The sequence below is a fragment of the Anas acuta genome, chromosome 3 (genome assembly GCF_963932015.1).
Source record: "Anas acuta chromosome 3, bAnaAcu1.1, whole genome shotgun sequence".
NCBI lineage: Eukaryota > Metazoa > Chordata > Aves > Anseriformes > Anatidae > Anas > Anas acuta.
In genome coordinates this window covers 12,366,590-12,378,655 of record NC_088981.1, presented here as the reverse complement: position 1 = coordinate 12,378,655, position 12,066 = coordinate 12,366,590, and the positions used below count along the sequence as shown (strand labels likewise).

Here is a 12,066-nt window from a genome sequence, read left to right as displayed (position 1 = left end):
GAATCATCACAAGATTTTAACACCACAGTAGCAACAATTATGCAGCTTTATCACTCAGATTTATTTCAAGAAGCTGAAGACAGACTACAGACCCCAAATAACTCACTCCAAGATTTCAGTGAGCTCATGATTTTGCACACACTGTAACTGTAGGGCAGTGAACACCATGCTGTGCATTTATTTTTTTTTTTTAACTGCTGTGGTTAAAACCTCTAGCACAGCAACTTGGGGAAGCTAACAATGCCATGTCAAGACCCCCCAGATATTCCCATCTTGAGCTAATTATTCCTATATGGCAACTAAAATAAGAAAGACAAACGATAACCTTCCCTTCAGCCTTCTGCTAAGCCCCCACCCCAAGTATTTAAGCAACTTCATGGTTTAGGAATCATTATGGGGTTATTTTAGAGCTTTTTCCCCACGGATTAGACAACAAGTCTTACAAATTTCATACATAAATAGAAGAACTGGGGTTGGGGGAAGAAGGGACAGAAAGTGTATCAATTCTAAAAGTTGAGAGTTTTTAATAAATCACACCTTAACGACAGAACTACATTCTGAGGTGTGTTTTCACAGAAGTTGCTGGATTCATTACAGTATCTCACATGCTTTTTCAAAAAGTGCATCTCAGCCTTGCCGCAGCATGATTTCACTCACTCTGTATCAAACTCTACAATAAATTAAGACGGAAAATGCCCCCCCAGTGAACACTAAGATAACACTGCCAAAGCTGCTGTGTGCTTGCTTTATGAAACTGCATTTCAAAAAGCATCCCTGTGCATGGAGACCAGAAACGTCTTCTGAAGTTGATGAGTAATAACGGAAGATGTTTGAGCAACCCGCAACAAGACAACAATTTCTCAAAAATGATTTCCATTTTCAAGAACACTTTGTAAACAAGCTTGTAAAACTTTGTATTTTTGTAATGAGTTTGCATTCTCAATCATGAATTATAACCACTAATTGCTTATAAGAACAGAACAGTAGGTCAGAAGTGAAAAACAAGGTACTGTCACAGCAGACATACCTAGCTAATACACTCACGTTGGCATTGCAGCCAAGAAGGTAATTGCTTTACTTTCAATATAGAGTATTTAGCAAATCAGTATCAGCAAATCTACTGGATTTTAATGAGTTAAAATATCATAATAGCATACCTTTGTTCTTTAGGTTAATCACTTTTCCCTAAGGCTCCAAACAACGTTTAAGCTTGTGCTTAATTTGCTATTGAAGCCAACAGAAGTTGCAGTGAATACTGGAAGCTAAACGTGTGCTTAATGAGATTTACTGAATCACAATGCGTAAAAGCAATGTGAGCAGAATCAAAGCCCCAAGGCATTAGCACGTCCACCCCACACTTCCCTAAAACTACAGGGCCTCCAAAATAAGAAGGAAAAATGTATTATTATGACATGTCTACCCTACAGCTGAAATATTCACATAGCAAATCAGCAGCATAGATGCTTGCATTTTCCCTAAAATACCAACAGAAAGCCTTCGTGGCTCTCTATTTGGTATCGTTAGTTAAGCGATGCCCTTTGACATGAGATAAGTGTTGATTTGTCTCATGTTTCCCCAAAAAGAAAAAGTATTTAACAATGCAATTAAACTTTCCATCGGTGGGCAAGAGGGAACGGAGGGGTGACTTATCGTGCATACTTCGTTATCTGTGCCTCTGTGAAAGAGAAGGAATGTAATCCAGTATTAGGGCCTTGCTTCATCCATCACTCAGGCAACTGCGTAATCCTCTCAAATCTGCATACAAATGTACGCCTTCCACCAGAAGACACTCTTTCTCAGATTAAATTAAATTACCTGCACACCTTCAAAGCCCCTCTCACTACCAAAGACTACCATTTCTGCCTAGTGCAGTGGAGTTTAGCTTAACAAATCATAACTCAACGATCGTTGAATGCAGCGTATATCATGTAAAACCCCTCTTTACTATTTTGTTTGATATTTAACTGGCTTAAGTGAACATTTAATTGAATTACAACTAATGTTCTCCTTGACAGTATTTTATATATATATATATATATATATATATATATGAAGGATTTGAGTCCAAGAGAAAATTCTTCAGATTCCTCGCTTAATATAAATGTTCAAACCTGACTTAGCAATATTTTAATTCTTTCTCTTCTGGCTTGCATGGAGGATCTGGTTCTGACATTAACTGTCAGAGAAACTTTTTTTCCTGTCCAGACAAAATAACAGTGCATTGGAGATATTTTTAGCAATCTCTCTTAATAACCTACTACCACCAATCCTTTCTCAGAGAGCCTGTGAAAATCAGCATATCTGTTAAAGACAAAACCTTGCAAATTAAAATTCTGAACAAACCAATTGTTACTTCAATTTGGCAGTCATCGGTGTGCAAGGAGTTAACCTTTCCCACTCTTTTGAAAGGTAAAAAAAAAAAAAAAAAAAAGAAAAAGGTAGAACAGCTGTCACTCAGGTGATGGATGCAAGCTGCCAGCCTTTTAAACAGCAGGTACAGCATTTGAGCTCTGAATTAATTAGCATTCAGAAAGCCTAAACACTGCTTGATAACTCCACAAGATAATTTTTGTCCCTTCCTGCAAATTAATACTGCTATTAAGATGAGCAAGGACACAATGCAGATCGTAATTGTACTCATTAAACAAAGTTTCACAAATAACAAATCAGAGGTTCTAGCCAAGAATGCATCAAGTCAATAAAGCATTGCTGCAAAAAACATACAGGAATTCATCCTCACTTTTTCACTGCGTTCAGAGAGACACATACAACATGAATTCCCCTGTAAACGCATGGAATGCTTTCTGCAGATGAGCACAGGCTTTTCAGAAGTTCAAGTTTCTAAATGTTTAAATAGTGGCTTTGTCTCAAAAGCATTCAGGCTGCTTCCATACAAGAGCCCCTTTTAACACAACGCACGCAGACTGAAGCTACACGTTAGCAATGCCCCTGTGATTCTCCTTACAGCATCTTAAGAAACCAGGCCTCCCTTCACCAAACGCTGTTTCAGCTCTGCATCGAAGTCTAAACACCCTGGCCTGAAAAGCCGTCCTCCCGTACATATCATTGGATTTAAACGATGAGCATATTTTAAAAAGCACAAAAATGATTGATGTCAGAATTTAATGATGTTTAATAAGTGGCCATCTGTCAACAGTCAAGGGCTAAAAAAGAAGCACATTATTATTCCCCCAAAGATTAGAAATATTGATGCTAATTAAAAGGCACATTATCATTATCTCAAAGCGATGTCTAAACACTAATCAGACTTCAAGTCCAGCAAAGGGGGAGGGCAAGCCCTACAGAGAGGAGTGCTCCCCAAATGGGTCATTTGAGTTGATAATCTCTCAGCTGGTGTTGTGAGAGCGCGCAGACTGAACTTGGCAAGTACCAGGTACCTCCTGACTGGGTGGGCAAGCCATTAAACCCTGACCTGGCGCATGAAAAGATTATTATTTTTTTGACTCCTGTCTGGAGGAGAAATCTTTGATGCGCTTTTAAAAGGACTGCACCAGAAGAGAAATATGCTAAGCGTGGCATTTGCCTATTTATTTTTTCCAATTTTCCACACACAGTATTTCAAAACAAAATAACACTCGGCATCGTGGTGCCCAAACATGTGATTAATCGCTCCATACTAAACTGCTAAGTACCGGGTATTTTTAGCTGAGAAATGGATTGATGTCACACGCGTGTGAGGGACTTGCATGGAAAAGTGTGACTGAACCCCCTGGAAAGTAACAAAACCACGGGCACGGTGTCTGTGAAGCACTGGTGACGTTTTTTGAGAATCCCTCTCTGAGGTCCAGGGCTGCTTCAGCTCCTCCTGCCCGTGCTGTGGAGGAAGAAGGTACGTAGAGGTAGGTGGTTCAGGCTGCTGCTAACGTTTGCCTGGAGCTCTGCCTTCGACATTAATAGTCAGTTTATTACCTTTTAAACTGTGGTATTTATTGACATTTTCATAATTCGTCTTGATCAGAATCTCTTTTAAGCAAACAGACCTCCACTAACCTCAAAATCCAAGCTTCATGTTTGAACAGAGGCAGCCAGCAGCACACAGCACGCTTTTTGTCTTACTATGCAAAACGCCGACAGACTCCAGGCATTTATTGCTTGCAGAGAAGCAAAGTTATAGGACACTGGCAAACGTTTCCTTGCCCCTGGGATATGAGAGATGTGTAAGGAAGATATGCCTGATCCCACCTCCCACGTTGTGGAAACCATATGTACGGTCCCAGATACAGCAATGCTGGCTCTGTGAGCCTTGAACTTCAGCAGAGCAACTTTAGGAGGGTGCTTGAACGGTTTGGTGATGCCAGAGGAAAGGGGCAACATGCAATACTCTGCTGGTGGAGATGGGCAAAGCACAGATAAACACCAAGTAAAATCTTCACGGGGAACAGCTGGGAAAGAAATGGATGGGAGAATCATGTCCAAAGTATGGAAAAGTGGCAAACTGAACGCGTCACAGCTGCTGCAGCCAAGCAGAGCTGCCTGGGCACCCGGGGCCTGGGGCAGGAGTGCCCACACGTAGTTAAGACCAGACATTTTCTCCCACTGTATTTTTAACAGGAAACTTTTTCACCTGTAACTGCCATTATTAAATCATCTCCACAGCGCAAAGCCACCTCTGGTCTTCCTCCTCAGGTCAAGGAACCCATTCATTACCGTCAAGTGAAGCATACTTCTATTTTTACTTGTCATTTTCAAGCCATCACTTCACACAGGTGCGACCTCTGGTCCTGATTTTCCTCCCAACAGTCCCTTGCCATGCTCTCAGCGTCCTCCATTATCTCCTCCCTAAGAAATATTTAAAAACTTAAGAAAGATGTCCCTGGTTTTGATTACCCTATTCCAATCTAACTCCTTGATCTTCAGCATAAACACTTCAATCATTCTGGCATTTTCATTGACTCAAATTAAATGCAGAGCCAGTAATTATTTCACAGTCCCCTTGCCCTTTCATACGCAGGTCTTCTGCCTTACACAATGACAAAATATTACCTCCCAGATCCTTAAACGGCTCGGATACTTCAGATAGGCTGTGGATATGAATCTGACATGAGGGGACTCTTAAGTAAACCTTGTGAGGCTTACCTAGTGCTAATTATTAGCAATTACAGGGCTTTTCTAGCGTTGAGCTCCAATGCTCAAACATGATGCGAGCCATATAACCACACAATTGTTGCACTGATTAACAGGTTCCTCAGGGTGATTACGAGCACTAGGTACAAGATCCCCTGTATTTCGCAGCCTACTAAATGTAAATTCCGTGGAACGGATGCCAAAAGGGAAATTCACAGTACTATGGAAGTAAACTCTAGACAGGAGGTTTAGACAGACAAAGAGAAATTAAAAAATACCATCCGCATCCAGTTTCACTTCTGTTATTTACTTCCATGTTCTCTACATTTGCTTCAAACTATCACCAAATTCTTGATTCTTTGTGCTTCACAGATTTGCCTTCTGACTCTGTGCAACTGTTGTACATTGTATAGCTGTCAGAGCAGAAGTGGAATGCATTAAAAGCCGGGTAATTGTGAGCTGGGGCATATGGCACTAAGGAGAATGTAGGAGGTAGTGGGAAGAAGGGGGTTTTGTTTTGATTTTTTCAAGAGTCCGGATATGACTAAAGCTTTTTCCGGTGGGCAAAGAAAATATCCCTTGTTTCTCTGTTTCTCCACAATTTGAAAAGTTGTTTGCTTTTTTTTTTTTTTTTTTTGGAAGGGGGGAAGAAGAGAAGGAAGTTGAGCATTAATCCAAATTTACATGAATAATAACAAACCTTCCTTCTAGTTTCCCTTCGTCTCTCCCAAGAACATACGTTCTTACACGGCACACACTACAGCGAGCTTTTTGCAAAAAAGCACAGAAACGGGCTAGCTGCTGTGAAACACGTCAGACTTCATAGCTCGCATGCATTGAAATGACCAGCACAGTTCGCTCTTCTCAAAGGTATTGCTTCAAGCTGATTGCTGACTCAAGACAAGAACACAGCTCTGGTCTCAGTGAGTTTCGGAGTATTTTCTCTGCAGCTGCAGGGTATAGAGGGTTTTCTGTTTGTTTTGCTTTTTTTCTCCTTTTTCATATGAAACCTCAGATTCTGAAGTACAGTTTGGCAGCACCGGGCTGAATTCGCTGCCAGCTTCCTAGGGCACAGAATCTCCGATAACACAAAGCCCCGACTATCTTCTTGCCCGATAAATAATCAGAATTTTGCACCACAATCTTCCTTCAAATATGACTTTTTGTCTTCCTCTCTGGGTTGCAGCTAATCTTTTCTGCCAGCGAGGGTTCATCCGCAACAAGGCTGCCTGTGAGACGGTCGGTTCCAGCGCATCCCTTCGCAGCCCCCCCGCGCACAGTGCGGCTCACAGAGCGTGCGGGCTGCGAAAAGGAGCGCGGAGACAGAGCCTCTCTTCTCTAATGGGCTCAGAAAGGCTGCGCTTTCACAGGGCATCCTGCTCGTCAAACGAGCGGATGGGAGAGACGGGAGGCGTGCTGCCGGGGAAGTCCAGGCTTACGTATTGCATTTTGGGTGCAGAAGCAGCACGCAGCGTTCCCGGTATTTGTATGCTTGAACACCCCTTCTGTCGGGTTGAGTTATTGGTCACGTGTTTATCGCTGTCACGCTGGAAAGCTGACCCAGGCGATGTTTGCTTCGGACTCAGCAATTTTAAACAGCTTTTCCCTCAGCTTTAAAGGCTCGCACTGCATAACTCGCTCTCCGTTTTTCATTCTCTTCTCCGTCCCTGCCTCAATATTACACTTGTTCGCTTTGCCCGACACAGCGGAAAAAAGCCCACGAGGCAGTAAAAAGCGGGCAAGCATTCGCCAGGTGTGAAGTGTCAGAGGCTTCCCTTGGTTTTGCCAAAGAAATTAAGGGAAGAAATAATCTCGGTGACAGCTATTCTCTGCCACTTGTTTTCAGAAGGCAAGAGCTCCCTGCCTCCCCAAGCGCAGTTCTGGAGGAGGGAGGGGAACAGACCCCAGAGCACTCCCCTGCTCCCTGAAGCACCCGCCCTAAGCTGCCTTGCATGCTGCCACTACATTGTGACCGTTTCCTTCTGTTTTCCAAGGGAAGAGGCTTCATTTCCATCTCATCCACAAGAACGTGCGTTTGGATTTGCTATGGGGCCACTTGACACCTAGGGGCGCCGTTTCCTCCAGCGATCTGGGATTTAAACAGGTTCCCACACTGCCCTCTGGGCTGCTCCGAAATCTTCCGTAAAGCCAAGAGCTTCATTCACTTCAGGCCAGGACGGCAAGCGCTGCGCAGGCTGCTCTCGGTGGGAGCCCAGCTGCGGGTAACAGGCAGAGTGCAAGGGCCGCGTAGTCAGAAGTTGCAGGGATCCAGGCTCATCCTCTCAGACATTCAAGAAAAAGGGTGTGTGTGTGTCTGTGTATGTACGCAGGCTCTGTCCTGTGGGGAAGTGAGACCGTGAAACTGAGGGCACTTGGAGGACGAGTTCCTTACCTAGCCTGTGCTTGGGTGGGTGCGGGTGAAGCAGGACACAACCACACACGGCAGCAATGCCTTAGCTCACACACTGCAGCACTTCAAATCCCCACAGCTGTAGCATCCTGTATCATCTCAACAAATAAAAGTAGTTTGAAAATATTTAATTTTTTATAACTTTTTAAGTAACTGTTATTTACGTTCTGTTCTCTGTAGCTATTTAATACTGCCATCAGTTGGGACACCTGACGTATACCCTAACATTCACCTAGGCCTTCCTGCTGTAACGCTGGTATTACATGACCTCCGCGGCACATCTACACTTAGGTAAATAGCGTCATGGGCAATTCAAAAAATAAAAAATAAAAATCATACCCACAATTTCATATACACAAAAATCCTAAATGAACAGGTGGCATTCATTAACAACGTGAATTAATGGGCACAGATTTCTCATGATGGACTCTACAAACCCTCAAATAACTGCAAGACAAATACTTTGCTTTTGTGAAACAAGAAATGAGAAACAAGAAATGAGAAAATTTTGTTTATTTCCCTTTTATGATGAAACATTAGAGCCCCATTTTGTATGAATATATCAATGCTTGTACAATAGGAAAGTATGTATTTATTTTGTGCTCCCTTTCATATGTTCATAGCAATATACATTTAGATTTATTGTATAATTGCTAACTCAATTTAAGATCTATTCATCTGGGGAAAGCATGCTGAGGAACACCCAGATTCCTGAATGGATGTTTCTTGTTTGGGTCAAAGGAATTAGGCCACAGGCACTGTACACACCTTGTAATTTGGTGAGATCCTGAGGACTTAAAAAAAGGAAAGAAACAAAGGGGGAAAAAAAAGGCACCTGAACAAATTTTTCCCAGAATGGCTGGTCAATCAGCCCACTGTCAGCTAAACAACTTGGGGGAAAAAAAAATAAAAAGAAAGAAAGTTCACTGGCATTGTTTACTAGCTGTTGAAAAAGAACACAAAATGAGCAACACAGCACTACTTCTGCTCTTGCCCATGTAGAGAAGCCAGTACATGCTATTATTTCAGCGACACATTTACCTCTCCAAACTATAACCTTGGTTCACCAAATGAATCAGGTCTATGTGCTTAGATCCCAGTAAATTCAGCTGAATTTAGACACGTGTTCAACCTCTGTTTTTTGTGTGTGTTTTTTTTTTTTTAGAGTCGAATATGAAAGTAAAACCACCTCAAAGACACCTCACAAATGAACCTGATCTCCTGGAGAAAGAGAATAGCACAACAAACAGAAAAATTGCTCAAATTCCACATAACGGACAAAGACTTCAGCTTTTCAAGGCCTCTGGTGATCTAAACAAGTCCTCCAGGACTACGTGGTATGTAAATAAATTAACATTTTGTCTAAATGTCAATCAACAAGATCTTTCAATTCAAACCCAGGGCAGTTGCATGGGCAGCTGGTAAAGCAGCAACACTCCTGACTTGCGCTGGGGACAAGGACCAGGCAGAAACACCCTTCAGCTTCCAAAATATCTCCTGAAAAGCATACACTTGACTTTTTTTTTTTTTTTTTTAATTTTATTCAAATAAAAGAGTGGTACATTACAATGATTGGGCATAACCCCCCTAATCCTTTCCTCCATCCCTTTCTACTTCAAAACATCGGAGGTTAAAATCCCAAACCATTGACTCTGGACTTGAATCGATGCAATTTTCTTGCATTTCTCTGTGTGGCCAGTCATCGTTGTCATATTTTACTTTACATCTTGTTTTACTGGGCAGCAACACTGCGCAAACTCCGCAAGAAAAACACAGAAGGAAAAAAAGCGGCATAAAACCTCGATCACCAGATCACCCTGAGCCCACAAAGGATTCTGTTGGATCGCCCTCTTCCAGCCGTGAAGTTTGCAGAAGGGTTGCATCTTGCCACTCTGGCAGTGCAGTGAGCCTCAAAGCCAGCCAGATAAAACCACACAATTTCTTCAGCTCAGCACCACTTGTCAGAGTTAATCTGTGTGCACTTCTCTGAAAAAGGCTATAGTGAAAATTTCACTATAGATATACTGGCCGAAACATGCTGTGATGGCACACTTTGGAGGGAGGTGGGAAAGGGCGTTGGGGCAAAACCAGTAAGAAATAAAAACCTCTCACAAAACCAAATGAATATCCTGTCTCTTTTCTTTAATTGTGGATCAAAATCCTATGTAGCTTTCTTTAATGAGGTTCATTTCTTTCAGTATGAAGCAAACATTCCTGAAACAGCTTGAATTTGCTAAGTATATGAGGAACAGCAAAGAACATCCACAAAAGCATTCTCTCTTTTTGCCCTGTAAAAATATAGGATCAAATTGCAGGTGATAAACAGCGAAAAATAACGATCTAGCCTACTTCACTGCAAGTGAACAAGTTATGCACATAATCCCCTTCCTAGCACACTGTACATGCATTTTAAACTGTGTCACACATGACAGTTCTTCTAATACCTTTAATTAAAACACTACCAGAAGTTATAATGAAAAAGGATTACTTTTTGAAATACCCTAAAGCCTCGAGCTCTTGTTATTTTACATTCTGGTAAAAAGGAAATGAACAATGAAGCCACATTTTGGGTTTAAGATAATCATAAGATTTTAAGTTGAAGGGCAGGAAAGGGGCTTCATTTTTAAATTTGCTTTTAACAGATACAAGTCTTATGTTCTGTTAACATTACAAGGCTTCGCATTTAAAATTGCACCCGTTTAAACTCTCCCAACATTTGTTCACAAGCTGCATCTTCCCTCTGCCCTGATATAAATGACAAATACGGGCTCCTGCTGACTGAAAGGAAGCCAGTTAATAATTGGCTTTATTGTCATTACTGGCTGTCTCGTAACACCCTCTGGATTTTGCTCTGAATGCAAAGTTCTTTGTGTCAGCCCAGTTTTCACAGTGCTTAGCACACTGCCACGTGACCCCTTAAAAAAAAAGAAGGAAAAGAAAAAGAAGGAGGAAAAAAAAGGTATTTGCTGTTTGCAAACACTCCCACTCCCCTCTGACAAAGCCATTCTATCTCCTCCATTTTACAGCTGGGACACGGGGACACAGCGAGACAAAGGCCAACAGCCTCCAGGATCCTTGCACACATGCAAAAAGCCGGCAGGTCCTCCTGCTACGGGTGTTCAGCACTTGGATGGGGCTCAGAACATCGCTCCCCAGATTCCGGGACAGCTGTAAGAACTGTGAGTTACCCAGGCCTCTGTCCATGTTAAAACCAGGAACTGCAGCAAGGGCAGGGCTGTCCGTGTGGGGTGACCTCTGGGGGCAATGGCAATGGTGCTGTGCAACGAGACAAGGAACGGGCTCATCTCTTCTCCTGCAGAGGACTCCCACCTCACCCACACTGCAATTCCAGCAACAAAACTAGCAGATAGCTCCTGCCCAAGCCCAGTCCCTAGAGCTGTATCGCCTCCTGCAACCAAAATCTTTTGGGCTCTACAGTCACGTCATAGAAAACTGAATGATGATGTTCATATACAAAGAAAAAGACTTGAGTGCAAATGGTTTTAACTCTCTGTCCTTTTAATGCATAGCTTCTGCGTGCCATTTCTGGGTTTGTGAGGTTGGGAAAGGAGTTTGAAATTTTTTTGTTGTTGTTTGTTTGTTTAAATATAAACTAGTTGCCTGGATTATTATTTTTAATGTAACCTGGAAAGCCAAACTGAAATCCCATCATGGAGCAGCATGTTGGTGCCGATAAGCATATCAACCATTCCAGAAGATCCATTTATCAAAAATCTGGTACCTAAGCTGCTGAAGAGAACGACAGAGGTAGCAGATTATCTTCTATGACAACGGGATGATACCATGTATCTTCTGCTACTGTATTTCATAAAGTATTTGCTAACAGCAGAGAAAAATCCCAAGTTCAATTCCAGTCTCTTGATGAGGGTGCTGCACTTATTACAGATCCTTTTGATCCGGCTCCATTTCTCTTGCAGCACACAGCTCTCAACTTTTAACACCTCTGCTGAGCATGAGACAATAGTGGTTTCCAGTGCCTTGTAACTTTGAAGAACTTAAGTAGGTGGTTTACAAGAAAAATCAAAAAGCATAACCCCTTCGGAATTCTCAAATCCTTGCTCAAAGCACTGGAGCTCTGCCTTTTTTTTTCCCCCCTTAGGAGCTCTACTTCCTAATAAAACAAAATTTTGGGAGGGTTTTTGGAGGAGAGACAAAACAGCATTCTTCTTTATTCTTAGTCTCATAAATGGTTCAGCTGTTTTTAAATGAACTTTTTAGGGGGAAAAAAGCAATGCCAATGCACACAATGGATATAGAAATGCTACCTGCTCCACCCTCAATCATTTATATTACTGAAGTTCTTGGAGACCCAAATTAACACACTGTTCCCCATCAGGAACTGGGAAACATCAAAGTCCTTGTTGTGAAAGAATTTATGAATGTTAGCCTTAAAATCATATTCCAATAATACTGCCATGCAACTCCAGTGAGAGCTTGAGTATGACTATACTGTCCAGAGAACTATGGCCCACTTACAGAAACAAAACCTGATTTAATAAATTGCAATAAATTTGGGATCTAACCATAATATGATGTAAGAATATAAATTG

At 41.9% G+C, this 12,066-nt stretch overlaps 1 protein-coding gene and 1 long non-coding RNA gene across 4 annotated transcripts in view; both read right to left on the bottom strand.

Moving 5' to 3' along the window:
• The window catches only part of MACROD2 (mono-ADP ribosylhydrolase 2), an 854,218-nt gene that overhangs the window by 461,668 nt on the left and 380,484 nt on the right, over positions 1-12,066 (bottom strand). The gene's annotated exons all lie outside the window — the stretch shown is intronic.
• LOC137853402 (uncharacterized) overlaps positions 5,696-12,066 on the bottom strand; it is a 31,966-nt gene continuing 25,595 nt past the window's right edge. Inside the window, exon 2 of the long non-coding RNA XR_011094488.1 lies at positions 5,696-7,423. This is a non-coding gene — a long non-coding RNA (uncharacterized lncRNA). The remainder of the gene's footprint in view (positions 7,424-12,066) is intronic.